A 24,490-nucleotide genomic window follows, 5' to 3' on the forward strand; every position below is an offset into this window, starting at 1 on the left:
GAACATGGTAAAGCGAAGAATTATTACCAAAGTTGTAGGTAATTTAGACATTCAGGACCACAATTAAATCTGAAATGAACATTGCTACTAAATTAGCTAGCACACTTCTACCATTATTCTCCTCCTTGTGGCCAAATTAACAATACCAGAAATAGCAAGCAACTCTTGAAAGCAGAAAATTACATTACACGTAGAAGGGAGGTTGTTGTTTAGTCACTCAGTCATGTCTGACTCTTTGCAACCCCATGGACTGCAGCACACCAGGCTTCCCTGTCCTTCACTGTCTCCTGGAGTTTGCTCAAACTCATGTCCCCTGAGTCGGTGATGCCATCCAATCATCTCATCCTCTGTTGCCCTCTTCTCCTCCTGCTCTCAATCTTATGGTATGGAAGGGTTGAGCAAATAATATTCTCTGAGGGTTTTGAGTACTTACCATGTGACAGATACTATCTTAGAAGCTTTATCATATTAAACTCCTTAATCCTCACACCAATGAGGATTATCAGTGAGATAAATACTATTATTATCCCCATTTTCCAGAAGAGAAAATGTAGTTACCAACAGCAAGGCATTATCCCTCATGTACAGTTTTAGGGGGTGAGGAATTAAACTCAGTTTTCCTCCAAAGCCTATACTCTCACCAACTATGGGATCAAGCTGCCTCTGATAGAAGACTGACTCAATCAAAAAGCAAACAAACAAACCTTCCTCCATAATCAACCAGGAAACCTAAACTTCTTTCTGTGGGACCAATTCCATGAAAAAGGCCAGGGCCTCAGAAGGCCTGTATAAACTTGTAAACAAAAGAAGAAGGCAGCACCTAGTGACCCCGGCACCACTGAGCGGTACGGATGGGCACCATTCTCCAAGACCGCAGTGTGAGTGGCCCCCCCTGGAGGCGGGCAGCCCTGAAGCAGGAAGAAAATGACCAAGTCCGTGAAGCACTGGAGATGCTTTGGATTGCAGTGAGGTCCAAAAGAGAGAAGGAGGGAAGCCTGGGGGAACGACTAGGCCAGCCAAGCAGAGGTGTGAGGCTGTGGGAATTTGATACAAAGCAAAAACGTCACCAAAATGGGAGCTGGGAGGTGACTGAAGAAATTCCTGGCCTGCTTAGAATTTTGACAGATTGGATCCTCAATTAAATTTGCTCTGAATTCTTAACTGCCCATTGGCCTCCTCTCAAATCAGTCCCAACAGAATGTACTTTGGGCATCAATCACAGCCTTATCATGGGGAAGGGGCTTGTGTAACTCAATGAAGCTATGAGCCATGCTGCACAGGGCCTCCCACTGATAGACGGGTCATAATGAAGAGTTCAGACAAACAACGGTCCATGGAGGAGGAAATGACAAAGCACCCCGGTATTCTTGCCCTGAAAACTCCATGAACAATATGAAAGGCAAAAAGATATGACACCAGAAGATAAGCTTCCTCAGTTTGAAGGTGTCCAATATGCCCCTGGGGAAGAGTGAAGGGCAATTAATAATAGCTCTAGAAAGAATGAAGCTGCTTGGCCAAAGGCAAACAATGCTTAGTTGTGGATATGTCTGGCAGTGAAAGGAAAGACTGATGCTGGAAAGAACAATTTTGCATAGGAACCTGGAATGTTAGGTCCATGAATCAAGGCAAATTGGACATGGTCAAGCAGGAGATTGGAGAAGGAAATGGCAATCCACTCCAGTATTCTTGCCTGGAGAATCCTAGGGATGGAGGAGCCTGTTGGGTGCTGTCTATGGGGTTGCACAAAGTCGGACACAACTGACGTGGCTTAGCAGCAGCAGCAAGCAGGAGATGGAAGATTGAACATTGATATCTTAGGAATTAGTAAACTAAAATGGACAGAGAATGAGTGAATTTAATTTGGATGACCATTATATCTACTACTGTGGAAAAGAATCCCTTATTTTTTTTAAAAAAAGGAGTACCCCTCATAGTCAACAGAAGAATCCAAAATGCAGTACTTGGGTGCAACCTCAAAAATGACAGAATGATCTCAGTTCATTGCCAAGGGAAGCCACTTAACATCACAGTAATCCAAGTCTATGACCTAACCACAGATGCTGAAGAAGCTGAAGTTGAATGATTCTATGAAGACCTATAAGACCTTCTAGAACTAACACCAAAGAAAAGATATCCTTTTCATTATAGGGGATTGAAAATGCAAAAGAAGGAAGTCAAGAGATACCTGGAGCAACACGCAAGTTTGGCCTTCAAGTACAAAATGAAGCAGGGTAAAGGGTAACAAGAGAACATGCTGGTCATGGCAAACACCCTTGCCAACAATTCAAGAGACAACTCTCTACATGAACATCAGCAGATGATCAATACCAAAATCAGAATTAATTATATTATTTGCAGCTGAAGATGGAGAAGCTCTATACAGTCAGCAAAAGCAAGACTAGGAGCTGACTGTGGCTCAGGTCATCGGCTCCTTATTGCAAAATTTAGGTTTAAGTTGAAGAACGCAGGGAAAACCACTAGACCATTCAGGTATGACCTAAATCAAATCCCTTATGACTATATAATGGAAGTAAAGAATAGATTCAAGGGATTAGATCTGATAGACAGAGTGCCTAAAGAGCCATGGATGGAAGTTCATAATTTGTACAGGAGGCAGTGACCAAAACCATCCCCAAGAAAAAGAAATGCAGGAAGGTAAAGTGGTCGTCTAAGAAGGCTTTACAAATAGCTGAGGAAAGAAGAGAAGTGAAAGGCAAAGGAGAAAAGGCAAGATATACTCAACTGGATGCAGAGTTCTAGAGAACAGCAAGGAGAGATAAGGCTTTCATAAGTGAATGCAAATAAATACAGGAAAATAATAGAATGGGAAAGACTAGAGATCTCTTCAAGAAAATTGGAGATATCAAGGGAACATTTTATGCAAGGATGGGCACAGTAAAGGACAGAAGTGGTAAAGACCTAATAGAAGCAGAAGATATTAAGTAGAGGTGGCAATAACACATAGAAGAACTATACGAAAAAACTTCTTAATGACCTGGATAACCATGATGGTATGGTCACTCACCTAGAGCCAGAGATCCTGAAGTGTGAAGTCAAGTGGGCCTTAGGAAGCATTACTACAACAGAGTTGGGGGGGGGGATGGAATTCCAGTTGAGTAATTTACAATTCTAAAATTCTAAATAATCCTATTTAAAATCCCAAAAGATGATGTTGTCAAAGTGCTACACTCACTATTTCAGCAAATTTGGAAAACTGAGCAGTGGCCACAGGACTAGAAAAGGTCAGATTTCATTCCAACCCCAAAGAAGGGCAATGCCAAAGAATGTTCAAACTATTGCACAATTGCACTCATTTCACAGGCTAGCAAATATGCTCAAAATCCTTCAAGCTAGGTTTTAGCGGTACGTGAACCAAGAACTTCCAGATGTACAAGCTGGGCTTAGAAAAGGTGGAGGAAACAGAGATCAAATTGCCAACATTTGCTGTTTCATAGAGAAAGCAAGAAAAGAAAGCAAGTAGATGTTTTCTACTTCTGCTTCATTGACTATGTAAAAGCCTTTGACTGTGTGGATCACAACAAACTGTGGAAAATTCAAAAGATGGGAATACCAGATCCTCCTACCTGCCTCCTGAGAAACCTGTATGCAGGTCAAGAAGCAACAGTTAGAACCAGACATGAATTGGGAAAGGAGTACGTCAAGGCTGTATGTTGTCACTCTGTCTATTTAACTTATATGCAGAGTACATCAGGCAAAATGCCAGGCTAGGTGAATCACAAAATGGAATAAAGACTGCCAGGAGAAATATCAATAACCTCAGACACGCAGAGAATACCACTAATGACAGAAAGCGAAGAGGAACTAAAGAGCCCCTTGATGAGGGTGAAAGAGGAGAATGAAAAAACTGGCTTGAAACTCAATATTAAAAAAAAAATGGAGATCACGGCATCCGGTCCCATCACTTCATGGCAAATAGATGGGGAAACAATGGAAACAGTGACAGACTTTATTTTCTTGGGCTCCAAAATCACTGATGACAGTAACTGCAGCCACAAAATTAAAAGACACTTGCTTCTTGGAAGAAAGCTATGACAAACCTAGACAGCATATTAAAAAGCAGAGACATTACTTTGCCAATAAAGGTCTGTATAGTTAAAGCTGTAGTTTTTCCAGCAGTCATGTATGTATGTGAGAGTTGGACCATGAAGAAGGCTGAGCACTGAAGAATTGATGCTTTGAACTGTGGTATTGGAGAAGACTCTTGAAAGTCCCTTGGATAGCAAGGAATTCAAACCAGTCAATCCTAAAGGAAATCAGTCCTGAACATTCACTGGAAGGACAGATGCTGTAGCTGAAGTTCCAATACTCTGGCCACCTAATTAGAAGAGCCGATTCATTGAAAAAGACCCTGATGCTGGGAAAGATTGAAGGCAAAAGAAGAGGGAGGCAGATGATGAGACGTTTAAATAGTATCACTGATTCAATGCACATGAATTTGAATAAACTCTAGGAGACAGTGGAGGACAGAGGAGCCTGGTGTGCTGCAGTCCATGCAATTGCAAAGAGCTGGACATGACTGAATGAAGAGCTGGACATGACTGAATGACTGAACAACAACATAAAGAGTAAAATGACCCTCTTCCCAGCCTCCTCCACCCATACCCCTGACTTGCCTCCCCTCCAATGACACCCACCCAGATGCACTTCAAGGGGCTGTACTTGTCTGCCTTTGCTTGGTTCTCTTAGACTTCTAACTCACCTGGGAAATGCCTGATTGTCATTTAGGACAGTTACTATATCATCTGAATAAGTGTGAAAGTGTTAGTCACTCAGTCATGTCTGACTCTTTCCAATGCCATGGACTGTAGCCCACCAGGCTTCTCTGTCCATGGATTCTCCAGACAAGAATACTGGAGTGGGTTTCCATTCCCTTCTCCAAGGAAACTTCCCAACCCAGGGATTGAACCTGGGTCTCCTGCTTTGCAGGCAGATTCTTTATCATCTGAGCTACCAGGGAAGCCCCATATCATCTACAGTGTAGACAGTATATGGTCTGTTGTAAACAACCAGTCCTCATTAGCTGAACAAAGTGGAATTCCTCAGGGCATTGGAGAGGCCACTGAAATTATAGGATGTTAATCTCTCTAAAGAAGGCAATGGCACCCCACTCCAGTACTCTTGCCTGGAAAATCCCATGGACGGAGGAGCCTGGTGGGCTGCCGTCTATGGGGTCGCACAGAGTCGGACACGACTGAAGTGACTTAGCAGCAGCAGCGGCAGTCTCTCTCTCCAGTACTCTTGCCTGGAAAATCCCATGGACGGAGGAGCCTGGTAGGCTGCAGTCCATGGGGTCGCTAAGAGTTGGACACGACTGAGCGACTTCACTTTCACTTTTCACTTTCATGCATTGGAGAGGAAATGGCAACCCACTCCAATGTTCTTGCCTGGAGAATCCCAGGGATGGGGGAGCCTGGTGGGCTGCCGTCTATGGGGTCACACAGAGTCAGACATGACTGATGCGACTTAGCAGCAGCAGCAGCAGTCTCTCTCTCTCTCTCTATATATATATATATACACATACACACATGTATATATACACATACATACATACACACACACACCATAGCTATAAATATAGATACAGATGCCTAGAGAGCAAACATGGTGTGTGTGTGTATATGTGTGTATATATGTAGAAAGAGAGAGAGAGAGAATACATACATATTGTAATTTTAATGGCCTCTCCAGTGCCCTGAGGAATTCTATTTGGTTCAGCTAATGAGGACTGGTTGTTTACAACAGACCAGATGCTGTGCTCAGAATTCAAAGGTAGTTTTAAGTGATCCCTTGTTAATCTCTCCCTCATATAAGCCTCCTAAATTCAGAACCTTATAACTCTCGGTATGTTTCAGACTCACTGGGAGGACTTTACATTTCTGCCCAGGCTACATGCTATAGAAATTCTGATTTACTGTGTTTCATCCGATCTAAGATGTCACTGCCTATTTGAAGTGTATTTTATCTACAACTAAGAAAGAAAAATGCTTCCAATTATTTCATCAATTTTAAGAAGCACAGATTTCTGAAATGTAGGGGAAAATTACATCTAAGAATAGTAGTTTGTCTAGTTTGGGAACCCAGGCATTAATGCATGGGTTTTTTTTTAATATCTATTTATTTGGCCGTGCTGGGTATTGGTTGCAGCATGTGAACTCTTAGATGCAGAATGTAGGATCTTAGTTCCCTGACCAAGGATCAAACCTGGGTCCCCTGCATTAGGAGTGTGAACTCTTCACAACTAGACTATGTGTTTTAAATGAGACTTAAATGATTCTAATAAGAATCACTGCCCTGATACCTCTGCCATATGTCTTACTATTCAGCCATTCTTCATTCAAGAAGCATATTTTAAACACTTACTGAACTGCAGATGGTCTATAATGTGTAATATTACACACACATTTTATATATATATACACACATAATATATATATAATACATAGCAGACATTAATATGGCAAGTTTCCAACCCATATGGAGCTTATACTCGAGTATAGAAGAGATAGGTAAATTAATGAGGGCATTTTCTGTCTCCTTCACCAGATCATGAAAGCAGTAACTCTTCCCTAAGTAAAATGGCTCTATTCCTAATAGAATGGGGAGAGAATATGCAAACCTTCTGTCCCATGGATGAAGAACTTCACCTTTGTTATGCTCCAGTACCTCGACTCTCGATACACCAGACCTCACACATCAGAAAACTATGAACAGTATTGCTCTTTCCAGCTAAGAAGCAACTGGGCCTTGAACAGCAATAACAACAAGGAAGGAGAGGTATACTTGGCTAGAAATAGCTGGAAAGCTGAACACACTGGCAACAGAGTCAGGAAGAAGAAAGATCAAAAAACTAAAGTAACAACTGGAACAGAAGAAAAAGAATAGCAAGCTGCAGGGGTGGCAGATAGAAGATATGACACTAGAGATTAGAAGCAGGCAAGACCACAAAAATGACCAGAAGCAAAAAGTGACAATGGAGAAGAGATCTGGTAGCAAAGAATCAGAGGAGGCGAAAAAAGACCAGAACATTGGCAGTTTGAGTGCAAACAGAAACGCATAGCCAGCATCAGGTGAGGAATTTGGAGAAGGAATGAGTCAAGTCCTACCTGAAAGACACTTCATTACAAAGTAGAAGAGCAACTGACGTTAATAATCATTGAGATTAACGATTATTTTCTATTATTAAAATTGCTGCCCAACCCCATTTAAAAGCTTTGAGAGGCTTACACAGTTAAGACTGAGTCATACAGAAGATTCTCTTTTAAGGAATTGCTGATCAAACTGTTGTAGCCACGCATTCTGGGAAACAAACTCACTCAGAAGGACAATGCAGACAATGGAGTGCAGTTTATTACACCGGCGGGCCCAAGGCAGAGTTTCCTCTTAGCCAAAGACCCTGACCAGTTTTTCTGAAAACCGTATATACCCTAAGTGTACGTGCCCAAACCCACCTCCCCAAATTCCTGAAACTAGTCTGAACAAAGGAAAAGAAAGACACAATCAAAGTTAACCCGTGATCCATATGCCTTAAGCCTAGGTAGTTAACAGTGGACAATTATCAATAGGCCTGTGGTCATACCCCAATAAGCATAATAGAATTTATGATTCTATTCAGTTACACAGATAATTAGGGTATTCTTTTAGGCAACAGAGAGTCTAGGTACGAGCCCTGGGGCTCTTCCATCCAGGGGGCCTGGTTTTCCGGTTGGTATGTCATTTCCATAGATACTGGGCATAGAGCTCAAAGCCCACAGTCTGGCCCAAGATGGAGTCCTGCTTTCAAGATGGAGCCTGTTCTGTCTGTTTCCTCCTTCAAAATCAGTAGAGCAGGCTCTCTATCCTTGCGTCAGTGTGACAGCTTTATTTCTAGAGGAATGTAATCTCACCTGGATGTTACTCATCCCTAGAAAAATAGAACTCCCCACTTAGACTTTACCTGGAAACTTTTTATTGACTTTGCCTTACAAGGGGATTCCCTGGTGGCTCAGATGGTTAAGAATCTGCCTGCAGCGCTGGAGACAGGGTTTAATCCCTGGGTTGAGAAGATCCCCTTGAGAAGGGAATGGCTACCCACTCCAGTATTCTTGCCTGGAGAATTCCACAGACACAGGAACCTGGCAGGCTACAGTAATCCATGGGGTCACAAAGAGTCAGATATGACTGAGCAACTAACAAGTATTTATATAGTTACATTTAACATGTTTATGTCCTCAGTTCAGTCGCTCAGTTGTGTCTGACTCTTTGCAACCCCATGAACCGCAGCACGCCAGGCCTCCCTGTCCATCACCAACTCCCAGAGTCTACACAAACCCATGTCCATTGAGTCGGTGATGCCATCCAACCATCTCATCCTCTGTCATCCCCTTCTCCTCCCGCCCTCAATCTTTCCCAGCATCAGGGTCTTTTCAAATGAGTCAGCTCTTCGCATCAGGTGGCCAAAGTATTGGAGTTTCAGCTTCAACATCAGTCCTTCCAGTGAACACCCAGGACTGATCTCCTTTAAGATGGACCAGTTGGATCTCCTTGCAATCCAAGGGACTCTCAAGAGTCTTCTCCAACACCACAGTTTATGTCCTACCTCACCGAAAATATGGAATTTAAAATATATTAATGATTAATCCAACAGAGAGTTCAGAGTAGGTTTCCATATCTAAATTATGTTCTAATTCATGTATCTCCCATTCCTTTGAAAAAACAAATATGTATAACATATGATCCAGCATAGGCTCAACCTAAGGTGATTCCCCATCATACCCAGAGCACATCAGCAAACAACTTTCTGAAATGTTCAGAATTCTATCCAAAAAGGAACCAGAGGATACGCAAACCCAGTACCAGTTCTAAAAACTCAGTCAATAATGCATTTAATAAAAATAAAAACATAGATGGATCAAAAGGTTAAATTAGAAGACACTTCACACTACATGACTTGAGCACTGGCAAACAATCCATCAAATGAAGAGGATGTATTGAATGCCTCTACTGGGCCTAATATTGTTTCATCAATGAGAGACTTAAATTATGAATGAGATCATGATGCTGTATCATATACTCATCTATCATTTATTGAGTTGCTACTTTATAGCAGGTATTAAGAGACAAAAATCTCATAGTCCACTGAAGGAAAGAAACACAAACACACATAACTGGTACTGCGAGGAATTTGGCACAGCACCTGGTGACTCCAGATCCTGAGTCCATGTCTGCTGACCTGAAGGTGCACAGGTGCTCATGCCACCAGTAGAAGCTCAATTTGGCTGAGTGAAGTTCTCATCATGAGAAAGTACAGACCACAAGGCATTTGCGGGTCGCTCTTTGGTCTGAGTAGACCGAGACAATGCGACGTGGGCTGGGTGGACGGCTGGGAGATTGGGCTGGAGAGGAAACATAGTAAATTGGGAAGAGGACAGAAGAGACAGCCTGGACGCTTGAACCAGTGCAGGGAAGGTTGACAACTACAAGACCTGAGCAGCATCATCCTTTATACCAGAAAGCTCGTGGGCATTATGGGGAAAAAATAAAACAAGAAGAAAGTGGAGGAGGTGCTAGAAGAAGAGGAAGAAGAATATGTAGTGGGAAAGTTTTAGACCATCGAGTGGTAAAGGGCAAAGTGGAGTATCTCCTAAAGTGGAAGGGGTTCTCAGATGAGGATAACACATGGGAACCAGAAGAGAAACTGGATTGCCCTGACCTCATTGCTGAGTTTCTGCAGTCACAGAAAACAGCATACGAGACAGATAAATCAGAGGCAGGCAAGCACAAAGCTGATTCTGATTCGAAAGATAAGGGGGAGGAGAGCAAACCAAAGAAGAAGAAAGAAGAGTCAGAAAAGCCACGAGGCTTTGCCCAGGGTTTGGAACCAGAGCAGATTATTGGAGCTAGAGACTCCAGTGGAGAACTCATGTTCCTGATGACATGAAGAACTCTGATGAGGCTGACCTGGTTCCTGCCAAGGAACCCAATGTCAAGTGCCCACAGGTTGTCATATCCTTCTATGAGGAAAGGCTGACATGGCATTCTTACCCCTCAGAGGATGATGACAAAAAAGATGACAGGAATTAACTCTCTTGAATACCAGCCCCTGTCACATCTGACTGGGTTTCAAATGGGGAAAAAGTTCTCCTTGTCTTGACACCATAAAGGTGGCTTGAGAAGATGTCCTTTGAAGAGCCAGTATAGTTTCTGTGCTCTACAGCAGCCCAAGGGCTTCAAGGCCATTCCACGCTATACAGTTTGCACACCCATCCCAGTGGACGGGAAGGGAAGGAGGGTCAGTGTTTGACGGCAACCCATTCTGAACTTTCCAAAAAAAAAAGCAAATGGCCTTCTCTGAAGAACAAAATGCAGAATGGGATGTAGGAGAGCAAGAGATACTGTAGATCTTCAAAAAGCATCTCCACAATCCACACAGCCTTCTTCCCAATCGTGTTAACTCTGCATTTTTACAGAGTAGCATGTGTGTCATTTTTGGCTATTCAGTTCAGTTGCTCAGTCGTGTCCAACTCTTTTGCGACCCCATGAATCGCAGCACGCCAAGCCTCCCTGTCTATCACCACCTCCTGGAGTTCACTCAGACTCATGTCCATCGAGTCAGTGATGCCATTCAGCCATCTCATCTTCTGTCGTCCCCTTCTCTTCTCCTGCCCCTAATCCCTCCCAGCATCAGAGTCTTTTCCTATGAGTCAACTCTTCGAATGAGGTGGCCAAAGTACTGGAGTTTCAGCTTTAGCATCATTCCTTCCAAAGAATAGCCAGGGCTGATCTCCTTTAAAGTGGACTGATTGGATCTCCTTGCAGTCCAAGGGACTCTCAAGAGTCTTCTCCAACACCACTTACTTGTGTATTATTTGGGGTGGGTGGGATGGGGTGGGAAAGAAGGGAGATGGGTTAGGATCATTTTTGTTAAAATTTGGGGAAACGGTGAAACAAAGGAAAAAACAACTAATAATGATTGGGTTCTGTGTCCAGAATATTGTATCCTTTCAAAAAATGTCATTGGCCACCTAAATGAGCACTGTGAGAGACTATTTAAAAGCTGTGAATGCCTGAAACTTAGAAGCCAAGGTATTCCCTGCTTGAGCTTAATGCTGATCCCAAAAAAAGACTAAGAAGCTACCAAAAAGATACATGCATCACAATGCTCATAGCAGCATTATTCACAACAGACAAGGGAAGCAACCTAAATGTCCATCAACAGGTGAATGCATAAAGATGAGGTACATATATACAATGGAATATTACTCAGCCATAAAAATAAGGAAATATGGCCATTTCCAGCAACATGGCTGAAACTAGAAATTATCATACTGAATGAAGTAAGTCAGAAAGAGAAAGTCAAATACCATATGATATCATTTATATGTGAAATCTAAAACAAAAAAAGATACTAATGAACTTATTCACAAAACAGAAACAGACTCACAGACATAGAAAACAAATTTATGGTTACAAAGGGGAAAGGGAAGGGGGAAGGATAAACTTGGAGTTTTGGATAAACAGATACACTCTATTACATATAAAAAACAGAAAGGTCCTACTGTATCTTGTAATAAACTATAATGGAAAAGAATGTGAAAAAATATATATACATATATAGATATGAATCACTTTACTGTATACCAGAAACTAACACAACATTGTAAATCCATTATATTTCAATAAAAAATAAAGCATTGAGCCTGGAGCCAGGGAGATCTGTTGGAAGAATAATGGTCCCAGTGAATGATCACAAAGGTTTGAACCAAGCCAGTGGTGTCAGGGATGGAGAAAGGGATACCAAGACATGTTTAGGAACAGAATTGAGAGGACTCGGGCTGAATGACGAGTCCCTAAAAGAAAGGGCAGAATCACGAGTGGCTTGGGTAACTGCATAGAAGCTTTTTACAGAAACTGATTACAACAACAAGAGCGAGGTGGAGCAGGAAGGAGGGGCAGGTAACAGGTGCCGCTTCAGTCTCGTTAAAGTTAAGATGACTCTGAGACATCCAAGTTCAAATCTCTAGTAGCCACTGGGAGTACAGAAAAATAGTTGAGCCAGAGTTACCTGTTATATCTCCAAAAGCTGTAACTAAGGAGACAAGAGAGGATGTACACATGGAAACAATTAGTGAACAAAGAAATGTGGAGCATTTAAGATGCTAAAATTCCTTAAGTGGGATAATCAGGGTTCGAAGAGGAGGGAGAACCATGCCAGTTAGCAGAGTAGGAGAAAGGAAGCTTGGCTATGAGGAATGGGAAGAATTTGGAAAAGCAGAGGAAGGACACTTCAGTGGTCAGAACACACACACACCAAGTCAGAAGGCAGAAGTGGAAACTTAGGCAGAAGTTAGGTTACAGAGTACAAGCATGATGACTAAAAACCCAGGGAAGAGCAGGTTACCAGGGGTCCAAAAATCAGGAAGAAGAATGAAGTCTCATCACAATAGGGAACAAGAGGCTGTTATACATTTTGAAGAGAAGAATGTCATGATAGAAACATTTAACCACTTAATTCAAATGTAGTCTAGCAGATTCATCCCATGCGTATTCACATCTGTGTCCAACACAAAATTATCATTTCTTCAGTAAAGCCTTTTGATCATCCACATTTATATAAAGAAATCTTAAAATGGAGAATTTCCCAAAGATACAGCGAGGTGAAGAAGCACAGTAACAGTGAAATTTCATGATGCCAAGTATCATTACAATAAATTACTCTGCCTAACCAACATGTCCACATTCTACAGATGGTCCATTATAACAGTGTTCTGTTGAGAAGCTTATAACATGCCTTCTGTCTGAGAGATCCTGTTTAACACATGCTTTCCTTTATACTTAACCATGGGGTTCACGTGCAATGGTGACTCTGAAATATTCATGAGCTACCCCAAATCTTGGATCACAGATGAATGACAGGAACAGGAATTCCTTTTTTCTTCATTAACAGTTGAGTCAAGAATCTAACAAGGGTTTTCCTGCTCCTCTGGGTAGGACAGTTAGCTTAGGAGTCAGTTTGAATAATAGGGACCCAACTTCTTCCACTCGGTTCCTCTGAGTTGAGCAGACTGACAAAATACCCCTACGAACCATCAAGGCCACTACCTCCATAGCATCACAGGTAGTCATGTGACTATGGGTGGTTGCTGTGATTGGTTCAGGAATGGATACATAACCTGAATTAACCCAGTGAGACACAGGCAAATACTATCAAGGACTGAAACAGCCCGCCTCTTCTTCCTTGCAAATTAAATTCTGACTTTCTATTATTGGGTGACCTTAGCAATATCCAAGGGTTCATATCTAGCCCCTAGGGGACAAATGTCAATAAGCCTAAAACTACCAAGTAATTGTATTCCATTTGAAAAGGATTGGTAAAGCATGAGTGTGCAAGGTAACTGACCCACGAGACCTAGAGGAGGAATTCTGTAGAGGTTTTTTTGCATTCTCAACAGACACAAGCAGGGACTTACTCTTTACTGCTTTTGGACACTGTCATATGAAGATGCGATATCAGGAGCTGCTACAACCATCTGAGATTACGAGGAGGAGGCCCACAGAGAAGCTGACCAAATGCCCTCACATGATTGATCCCCTACATCAACTCACTTTGGAACTGCCTCTATCTCTGGGCTTTCTGCTGTGTGAGAAAGTGAGCCCCTTTGACCCAGTTTTCCGTTACTTGTGGCCAAAACCATCCTGAGTGATTCAGGATGAAACCTGGCACTTTTGCTGCCTCTCTCGGAAAACGGGAGTTCTTCTTCCACTGATGTGACTAATCAGGTGGGGTGTGACCTGGGTGCTCTTGACCCCTATCAGGGAGGCAGCAATCAGAAAAGAAAGTCAACAAGAGAAGCACTGTTTGGAGACAGACGGATGATATTATTTGAACATCTAGGTCCAGGTTTTTTCCATGAAGTTACCTCCAAATTTTTCAGTTACATGAATCAAAAAATTTCCTTTTCCCTTCTTCCTAGTTTATGTAGCTTCTCCTCCACTCGTAATTTAAAGACATCCAACGAGTCCATTCTGAAGGAGATCAGCCCTGGGATTTCTTTGGAAGGAATGATGCTAAAGCTGAAACTCCAGTACTTTGGCCACCTCATGCGAAGAGTTGACTCACTGGAAAAGACTCTGCTGCTGGGAGGGATTGGGGGCAGGAGGAGAAGGGGACGACAGAGGATGAGATGGCTGGATGGCATCACTGACTCGATGGACATGAGTCTGAGTGAACTCCAGGAGGTGGTGATGGACAGGGAGGCCTGGCGTGCTGCGATTCATGGGGTCGCAAAGAGTCAGACACAACTGAGCAACTGAACTGAACTGAACATATACACAGGTATGGAGGGAGGAAAAAATACTAATTGAGATAACATGGAAAACCTCCAGAAGAATGTCAGGCCATAGGCAACTGATAACAACAGTGGGCCCTAAATCTATGCTTTCTGTACTTCTTTTATCCTTCAGTCAAATCATCACAACCAAGAATAACATCAAGTAAGTGCCAATACTCTCCAACTCCCTCCACCTCCCCAATCCTAAATGTCCCACAAGTTTGAAATAAGACCCAGCCAAGCATCCATACCAGCCCCAAAAACAAGGCAGAAGAAAAAGGAAGCAAGGTGGTCAATTATGTGACCTTTCCTTCCTTCCCTTCCCACTATAAAGAAAGTTCTTTTCATGTATTAGATTCTTTTACTATAAATGATTCCCAGCTGTTTCATCCTTAACTGATGCCAAATGGCTGAAAAAATTCCAGCATTTTATCAATCGTATCACATTCACAGGTCACGTCTGGTTCAGTCCTCTGTCACAGCACATTTGGTATATATGCTAATGTTTATCTGTGCTACAAGATTTCAAGTCCCTCAAGACTAGGAAGAGTCTTCTCCATCGAACACGCAGTGCCTAATACAGTACTTACACACTGAAGGCATCTAATAATACTTGCTGATTGAACAGGTGAATGAATTCCACCTCAAGTCTCCCTTAATTTATATGAGAAGGTAGGGGTGTTCTTTAAAGATGAGTCAGGCCAGGGAATACAAATACACCAGATTATTTATCTATCAAGAGCAGTTCTTAGCTGTAAGCAACAGAGGAAAACCCTGACTGATTAATTAGAAAAGAAATGTATTTAAGAGATATTGGGTAGCACAAAAATTGTTAGGAGGTCTGGAGAACCAGTGCAAGGCTTACCTTTAAAAACAAAGCCCAATTTCACACCACAGAACTGGCCAGTTGAGGAAACCAGTACCGTACTAAGCATTGGCAGAGATGCTACCTTGGCCATCAGTGTCACCAAAAATGGAGGCTCCATTCCCATTATGTTATCTTACATTCTTCACATGTGAATTGTAGACTCATCCAGGTGCATCTGATTGCAGAGTCTGGCTTCATATTTGCATTCTCATGGCAAAAAGACTTGAAATTTACATCTATTTCTATATCGAGGAGGTAAAAATTCACTATAAGAGAGGTGTCCCTAAATATAGAAAGGCCACTCAAAAGATGATGAACAGTCATGAATGTAACACATGCTCACTACTTTGGAACTTAGAATTTTAGACACAAAGTCACCTGTATATGTCCCACCCATATTTGGACCAAAGCCCTGAATGAGGCAATAACTGACTCCAAGTCCCTCAGAGATGGCTCTTCAGACTGTTCTCCAGTGGTCTGCTCTGCCATCAGCCACCTAGGCTGACCTTAAGGCAGCGAGGAAACCAGAAAGGAATGCAAGAAGAGTGTATGAGTTTAGTCTGAGAAATGTGTCTCACACAAGTGGTTGAAAGTAAATGATAAGGAATCTGCATCCACTAACTCACAATCTTGGGACGGGGATGAGAAGGCAAAAAGATATGATACCAGAAGACAGCCCAAAAGGTTGGAAGGTGTCCAATATGCTACTGGGAAAGAGCAGAGGGCAAATACTAATAGCTCCAGTAAGAATGCTAGGCCAAAGTGGAAATGACACTCAATTGTGGATGTGTCTGGTGGTGAAAGTAAAGTCCAATGCTATAAAGAACAATATTGCATAGGAACCTGCAATGTTAGGTCCATGAGTCAAGGTAAATTGGATGTGGTCAAGGAGGAGATGGCAAGAACGAACGTCTATATCTTAGGGATCAGTGAACTAAAATGGATCGGAATGGGCAAATTTAGTTCAGATGACCTATATATCTACTACTGTGGGCAGAATCCCTTAGAAGAAATGGAGTAGCCATCATAGTCAACAAAAGAATCTGAAATGCAGTACTTATATGCAATCTTAAATAGGACAGAATGATCTCAGTTCATTTCCAAGGTAAACCATTTAATATCACAGTAATCCAACTCTCTGCCTCAATCACTGATACTGAAGAAGCTGAACAGTTCTACGAAGACCTACCAGACCACCTAGTGAAGAAGGAATTCATAGGGCCCGGACCCCATCTTAGGCCTGTTCATGCTGATCATGCTCGGCCACCTCTCCAACGGACTCTGGACTCTGTGCTTAGTGCCTATGGAAACAACAATAGAAGGATGGGACCCCCTCTGGACAGGGGAATCTTGAAGATCACATCCAGGTTACTCATCGCCTAAGAGAAAACATACTCTAATCACCCCTACCTCCGGACAGGTCATAAATTCTTTCTGTATCTATCGGAGTTTATTGATTATTAACTGTTTGAACACCTAACACTTGATAACACTTGAATAATGGAGTTATTGTGATTGTATTTACCCTTCCTTTGTTTTATGTAAGTCTCAAAGAAATTGAGGTGGTGAGTTCGGATATGTATACATGGGGTATAAAAGATTTTCACAAATGCTGGTTGGGATCCTTGGCTAATAGGAGACTTTGCCTTGGGCCCACCAGTATAATAAACTGCACTCCACTATCTGCATTGTCCTTCTGAGTGAGTTTGTTTCCCGGAATGTGTGGCTATAACACTAGAACTAACATCAAAAAAAGACATCCTTTTCATCATAGGGGACTGGAATGCAAAAGTAGAAGTCAAGAGACACTGTAGTAACAGGAAAGTTTGGCCTTGGAGTACAAGGTGAAGCCAGGCAAGGGTTAACAAAGTTTTGTCAAGAGAACATGCTGGTCATAGCAAACACCCTTTTTAACAAAACAAGAGACGACTCTACACATGAACATCACCAAATGGCCAATACCGAAATCAGACTGATTATATTTCCTGTGGCCAAAGATGGAGAAGCTCTACACAGACACCAGAACAAGACCTGGAGTTGACTGTGGCCCAGATCATCAGCCTCTTATTGCAAAAATTCAGGTTTAAATTGAAGAAAGTAGGAAAAACCATTAGGCCATTCAGGTATGACCTAAATCAAATCCCTTATGATTATATGGTAAGGGTGGTGAATAGATTCAAAGGATTAGATCTAGTAGACAGAGTGCCTAAATAACTATGGACAGTTTCATAACACTTTACAGGAGGCAGTGACCTAAACCATCCCCAAGAAAAAGAAATGCAAGAAGGCAAGAAGTTTGTCTGAGGAGGCTTTACAAATAGCTAAGGAAAGAAGAGAAGTGAAAAGCAAGGGAGAAAGGAAAAGATATACTCAACTGAATGCAGAATTCCAGAGAACAACAAGGAGAGATAAGGCGGCCTTCTTAAATGAACAATTTAAAGAAATAGAAGAAAACAATAGAACAGGAAAGACTAGTGATCTCTTCAAGAAAATTGGAGATATCAAGGGAATATTTCATTCAAAGATGGGCATGATAAAGGACAGGAACAGTAGGACCTAACAGAGGCAGAAGAGATTTAGAAGAGGTGGCAAGAATATACAGAAGTACACAAAAAAGGTCTTAATGACCAAGATAACCATGATCGTCTGGTCACTCACCTAGAGCCAGACATCCTGACGTGTGAAGTCACGTGGGCCTTAGGAAACATTACTAAAAAGTTAGCAGAGTGATGGAATTCCAGCTGAGCTATTTAAAACCCTAAAAGATGATGCTGTTAAAGTGCTGCATTCAATATGCCAGCAAATTTGGTAAACTAGCAGTAGCCATAGGACTGGAAAAGGTCAGTTTTCATTCTAATCCAAAAGAAGGGCAATGCCAAAGAGTGTTTCAACTACCATACAGTTCAGTCATGTCTGACTCTTTGCAATCCCATGGACTAAAGCACACCAGGCTTCCCTGTCTATTACCAACTCCCAGAGCTTGCTCAAATTCATGTCCATCGAGTCAGTGATGCCATGCAACCATCTCATCCTCTGTCGTCCCCTTCTCTTCCTGCCTTCAATCTTTTCCAGCATCAGGATAACTACCATACAAGGGCACTCATTTCACATGCAACCAAGGTTATACTCAAAATCCTTTAAGCTAGGCTTCAGCAGTACATGAACCAAGAACTTACAAATAAATGTACAAGCTGGATTTTAAAAAATGCAAAGAACCAGAGATCAAATTAGCAACATTAGTTGGATCACAGAGAAAGCAAGGCAATTCTAGAAAAACATCTATTTCTGCTTCATTGACTATGCTAAAGCCTTTGACTGTATGGATCACATTAACAAACTGAGGAAATTCTTTAAGATATGGGAATACCAGACCACCTTACCTGTCTCCTGATAAACCTGTATGCGGGTCACAAAGCAACAGTTAGAATCAGACATGGAACAACTGACTGGTTCAAAATTGGGAAAGGAGTACAACACGGTTGTATTTTGTCACCCTGCTTATTTAACTTCTATGCAAAGTACATCATGTCTAAGGCCAGGCTGGGTGGATCACAAGCTGGAATCAAGACTGCCGGAGAAATATCAATAACCTCAGATATGCAGATGATACCACTCTAGTGGTAGAAAGTGAAAAGGAACTAAAGAGCATCAAGAAGCATTAAGAAGCAAAAAAAAAGCTGGCTTAAAACTCAACATTCAAAAATACTAAGATCATGGCATCTGGTCCCATCATTTCATGGCAAATAAATGGGAAAAAAGTGGAAGCAGTGACAGATCATATTTTCTTGGGCTCCAAAATCACTGAGGATGGTGAGTGGAACCATGAAATTAAAAGACGTTCGCTCCTTGGAAGCAAAGCTATGACAAACCTAGACAGCATATTAAAAAGCAGAGACATCACTTTACCAACAAAGGTCCATATACTCAAAGCTATGGTTTTTCCTGTAGTCATGTACTTATGTGAGAGCTGGACTGTAAAGAAGGCTGAGGATGAAAGACCTGGTGGTCTCAAATTGTGGTGCTGTGGTGCTTGTCTCCCTTGGACAGAAAGGAGATCGAACCAGTCAATCCTAAAGGAAATCAACCCTGAACTTTCACTGGAAGGACTAATGCTGAAGCTCCAATCTTTTGGCCACCTGATGTGAAGAGCAGACTCATTAGAAAAGACCCTGATTCTGAGAAAGACTGAAAGCAGAAGGAGAAAGAGTTGACAGAAAATGAGATGGTTAGAGAGCATCACTGACTCAATGGACCTGAAGTTGAACAATCTCTGGGAGATAATGGATGGCAGAGGAAACTGGAGTGCTTCAATCCATGGGGTTGCAAAAAGTCAGACTGATTTAATGACTGAATAACAGCAACAACATATCAAGGAAATCAAACAGCAAAGAATGCTGTTCAACAGGGATGGAACACCATTGCTGACCCAGCTCCATACCTCCCCACCTTCTCTGATGGACCCCGTTGCATTCTGACAATATTTTTAGTTTTAAGTCCTCTGGCACTTGTGTATTTAAACCTTCTCAGCTAAAAAAACAAAGTGTTTTTATTTCTGTATCTATCTTTTCATCTTCCAAATGTTTATTATGACAGATTCTCCAAAAATGCTTCTTGAACAACAGAACACAGACTTTACAAAAGCTTAAACTGTCTATAATCTCTGCCAATATTGATCTGAACCCCGTGTATCACAATTGCTGAGAAAGCCTTGTTTCCTGTGAAATAACTTCAATAATTACAGCATGCCACATAATACATACAATGCTCTTTAACCAGCATAACTACGTTTACCCTCACAGGCACTCGTTTTCTGTAATTACTGCTTATATGAAAATAAACCTCGGCTGAAAGCAAGGGAAAAAAATCAATGCAAAATAACACCTCTAACTTGCCAACCCTGCAGAGATGTTTACCAATATGCACACACCATTTCTGTGTGCTGCCCACTGAGACAGCACTAACAGTTCACAAATTCCTCTAAGAATAATCTTATTGACAAAGGCAACGAAATGAAATTGAAAAGTGCTGTCAGCTCAGTGATTTGCTGACAAATTATCCACAATAATCAGTGATTCCTGACTTCAGGATTTCTAGAAGAACCCACTCCAGTGAATGCTGTGGTTTTTTGGTATCCCATAGTGAGGACATTGTGCATTATCATTACCTTTTGTCTTTAATTGAAGGAAGCTGTTGTTATAGCAAGACATAGGCATGAATTCTGGCCCTGTCTCTGGCTATCTGTTGGATAAATGATTTCACCCCCTCTAAGCCTCTATTTTACTATCTTAGAACTGATATATATCAGGATTTTTTGAGCGGGCCAAAATAGGCATTCACAAACAGGAAATTAATAAATGTTGATATATTTAACAAACTCACAGTGTAAATTTCCAGTAGAATTCAGTCATAGGAATAAATGTTACTTGCCAGATACACTGATGTACTTTCTTTAAACTGGACTAGGCTGCTTTGTAATAGACCAGGAGGTAATCAGATCAAGATTGCAAAGTAAGAACATGCTTCTCTCATCTCAAATCCCCATAAATAGTAAGAAAATATTTTAAATTGAAAACAGCACAAGAAAAGAAGACTTGGTGCCCCCAATAGATCAGAAATTGTAATAAAGTTCCTAAAATATTAAAGGCAGAGGAGTTTATATTGAAGGAAGAAATAATGGCCAAAACACACAAAAGAGAGAACTGATGAAGAGTGTGAGAGTATCTCAGCTTGGGCTTCAAGCTGAGAGAAAATAGATGAAAAGAGAGGATCCAGGGTCAACCACCAGGATGACTGACTGACGCAAGATCCAAGGGGATCTTCTCCTTGTGCCATGCAGGATCCGGAGAGGTTTGTGTCCCTAGACAGAAGCCATGCACAACCAGGAAGATGTCCCTCCTGGTGGTCAGGGCTTGGGACAGAATTCACTGCCACCCAGAAGAAAGGGGAAGCCTCCATAACTGAGGCGGCCACATTGCTGCCTGGAATTCTAGAGCCAAGCCAGGTAATCACATATAGCATGAGACCGACTAACCTAGGAGCCCAGATCCCATATAATCATGCAAACCCAGCAATTTGGTTTTCTTTTTTCTCTTTTGGACTACATCATGTGGCATGTGACACCTTCCCCAAGCAGGGATGGAACTGTGCCCCTTGCATTAAGGAGCATGAAGTCTTAACTGCTTGACTACCAGGGAAGTCCCCAAACCCAGCAAATATTTAAGGAAAAGTAACTCTTTAAAACCTTAGTGAGGCTCAATGGTAAGAATTCACCTGCCAATGCAAGAGATGCAGGAGATCCAGGTTCAATCCCTGGGTTGGGAAGACATCATCTTCTGAATGAAAGGGACCATAATCATCATATGGATAAACTAATATCCAAAGAAACAAAGTTTAAAAATGAGATTTTTAAAAAAGTATGTATGGTACATATGGGGCTTTCCAGGTACAACAGTGATAAAGAATCTGCCTGCCAATGCTGGAGAGGCATAGACAAAGGTTTGATCCCTGGATTGGAAAGATTCCCTTGAGTAAGAAATGGCAACCCGCTCCAGTATTCTTGCCTGAAAAATTCCATGGACAGAGAAGCCTGGTGGGCTTTAGTCCATGGGGTCACAGAGAGTTGGACACAACTGAGCACATTATATATGATTAACATCCTAAGAGGAATAAGAAGATAATGTCCGTTTTAATAGAAACATATTCTAAACAACTAGGGATCTTTGAAAGGAAGGTTGTAATTATTGAAAAAGTCTGAAAAACTCAATAAATGTGCCAAGTAACAGAAAAGATATAACTAAAAGATGATTACTTAACTAGAAGATACAACTAAGGATCCTCCTAGAACACAGCTCAGAAAGGACAGATAAAAAGGTGAATATGGGTGGGGAAAAAAAATTCAAAGGTTTCAACATTTGCCTAATAGGAATTTCAAAAAAAGAATAGAGAGAAGAAATAGAAATGAGAAAAAAAGATTTCCAGAAAAGATAAAAATCCTCAGAATAGATGGGTTGAACCAATGTCCACAACTTGCAGATACAGAGGACAAACTAGTGGTCACCAATGAGGACAGGGAAGTGGGGAGAGGCAATAGAGGGATAGGGGATTAAGAGGCACAAACTATTAGGTATAAAATAAGCTCCATGGATATATCGTAGGGGCTTCTCTGGTGGCTCAGCAGTAAAGAATCTGCCTGCAATGTGGGAGACTGGGGTTCGATCCCCGGGTCGGGAAGATCCCTGGAAAAGGAAAGGACAACCCACTCCAGTATTCTTGCCTGGAGAATTCCATGGACAGAGGAGCCTGGTTGACTGTAGTCCACGGGGTCTCAAAAGAGTTGGACGCGACTGAGTGACTTACACTTTCACTTTCAAGGATATATCACAGAACACATGGAATATAGTCAATACTTTATCCTAACTATAGATGGAGTATAACCTTTAAACACTGTAAACAAATCATTACATTATACACCTGAAATTTATACAATATTGCGAGTCAACTATGCCTCAATAAAAATCAATCAATAAAAAGTTTCTCCACTTCTTTCTTACTGACAGACAACATTATCAACCCCCAGCCCTCCAGAGGCTCAACTCCAATGCCGCAGAAACCCTGCTCAGTGGCTGAGTGTCATCAGCATGTTTTCAGAATGCTTACTGAATGGAGTTCAGATCCTGATATACTGGTTAATGCTTCCTTCAAGCTTCCTTTGCGAACTTGATCTTTGCTGTCTGTCACCCAGTGTTCCGTGCCTTCCCTCAGGACCAACTTTTGCCATGTTCCGCAGTCTACAAAACTTATCCAGGCACGGAGCAGTCTTTGAAATCAAAGGCACACTGTGCTCAGACCTACTCTAAATGCTGCATGAGTTTCTGATCCAAACTTTTGATCTGCCATTTGTTCCCTGTTCCCTCCCTCCTGGAGTCCTGGTCCAGATGGCACTTTTCACTGGTGCTGTGCCCCATTCCTGTCACAGAACAACAAAGGTTTTAATTTCCAAATATGGAAGCAGTGTTTCAGGACTGAAGGTATCTACCACGTAAGGTAATGTATTCCTCAAAATATTTCCAAGATTTGGATGTCTGTTACCACAACTGATCACTCTTCAAGTCTGTGTTTGTTGACTAAACTATAAATATTTTAGCAATGGATTCATTCATGTTTTAAAGACACTATGCACTTATGAAAACACAAGGCTCATTATCCATAGACTATTTCATGTAGCTTAGGCAAAATACTTCTACATGTAGTAAGGGAATACAAAAAGGTTAACAGATGGGATGTATTTGCATTAGTGTCTTACTCATAGAAGTGAGGAGGTGAAACCTTTTTTTCTTTGGAAGTTACTTGGCAAAGAAATTGGCAAATAGATTAGAAATTATAATGTTGAGAATCCAGTAGCAGAATTAGAGCTAATTCCCATTTAAGTGCCCCCATGCAGTCTCATTTACATGAAGGGATGGGGGGCAGGTAGGAGGGGGAGGGAGAGAGAAGCCTAGTAGAAAGAAAAAGTTGTGAACTTACTATAACAAGTGACAAAACATGTGGAGACTTCTCTGTGGTCCAGTGGCTAAGACTCTGCGCTTCCAACGCAAGCGGTCCAGGTTCAATCCCTGGTCAGGGAACTATATCCCACATGCCACAACTAAAGATCCTGCATGGATCTTTTCATTGGTGCGTGTTGTAACTAAAACCCAGCACCTCCAAATAAATAAAATAAAAATAAATATTAAATATAAGGGATATAATATGTGACTAACATATTTTCAATTAAAACTCCAAGCCAAAACAATCTGCATGATAAATTATTGAAAGGGGTTGTCCAAGGCACCAGAAGAGATACAAAGAGTAGCCCATTTCCTAAAGATATAAGATAACTCCTCTCAAGAAACACCTGGAGTAACAGGCAAATTTGGCCTTGGAATATGGAATGAAGCAGGACAAAGACTAATAGAGTTTTGCCAAGAAAATGCACTGGTCATAACAAACACCCTCTTCCAACAACACAAGAGAAGACTCTATACATGGACATTACCAGATGGTCAACACCGAAATCAGATTGATTATATTCTTTGCAGCCAAAGATGGAGAAGCTCTATACAGTCAGCAAAAACAAGACCAGGAGCTGACTGTGGCTCAGACCATGAACTCCTCATTGCCAAATTCAGACTGAAACTGAAGAAAGTAGGGAAAACCACTAGACCATTCAGGTATGACCTAAATCAAATCCCTTATGATTATACAATGGAAGTGAGAAATAGATTTAAGGGCCTAGATCTAATAGAGTGCCTGATGA

General features: G+C 41.6%; 1 long non-coding RNA gene and 1 pseudogene across 1 annotated transcript in view; one reads left to right on the top strand and one right to left on the bottom strand.

Moving 5' to 3' along the window:
• The window catches only part of LOC138990753 (uncharacterized), a 137,791-nt gene that overhangs the window by 73,911 nt on the left and 39,390 nt on the right, over positions 1-24,490 (bottom strand). The gene's annotated exons all lie outside the window — the stretch shown is intronic.
• On the top strand, positions 9,525-10,109 carry LOC102265947 (chromobox protein homolog 1 pseudogene; annotated as a pseudogene).

Source organism: Bos mutus, chromosome 14 (assembly GCF_027580195.1).
Source record: "Bos mutus isolate GX-2022 chromosome 14, NWIPB_WYAK_1.1, whole genome shotgun sequence".
NCBI lineage: Eukaryota > Metazoa > Chordata > Mammalia > Artiodactyla > Bovidae > Bos > Bos mutus.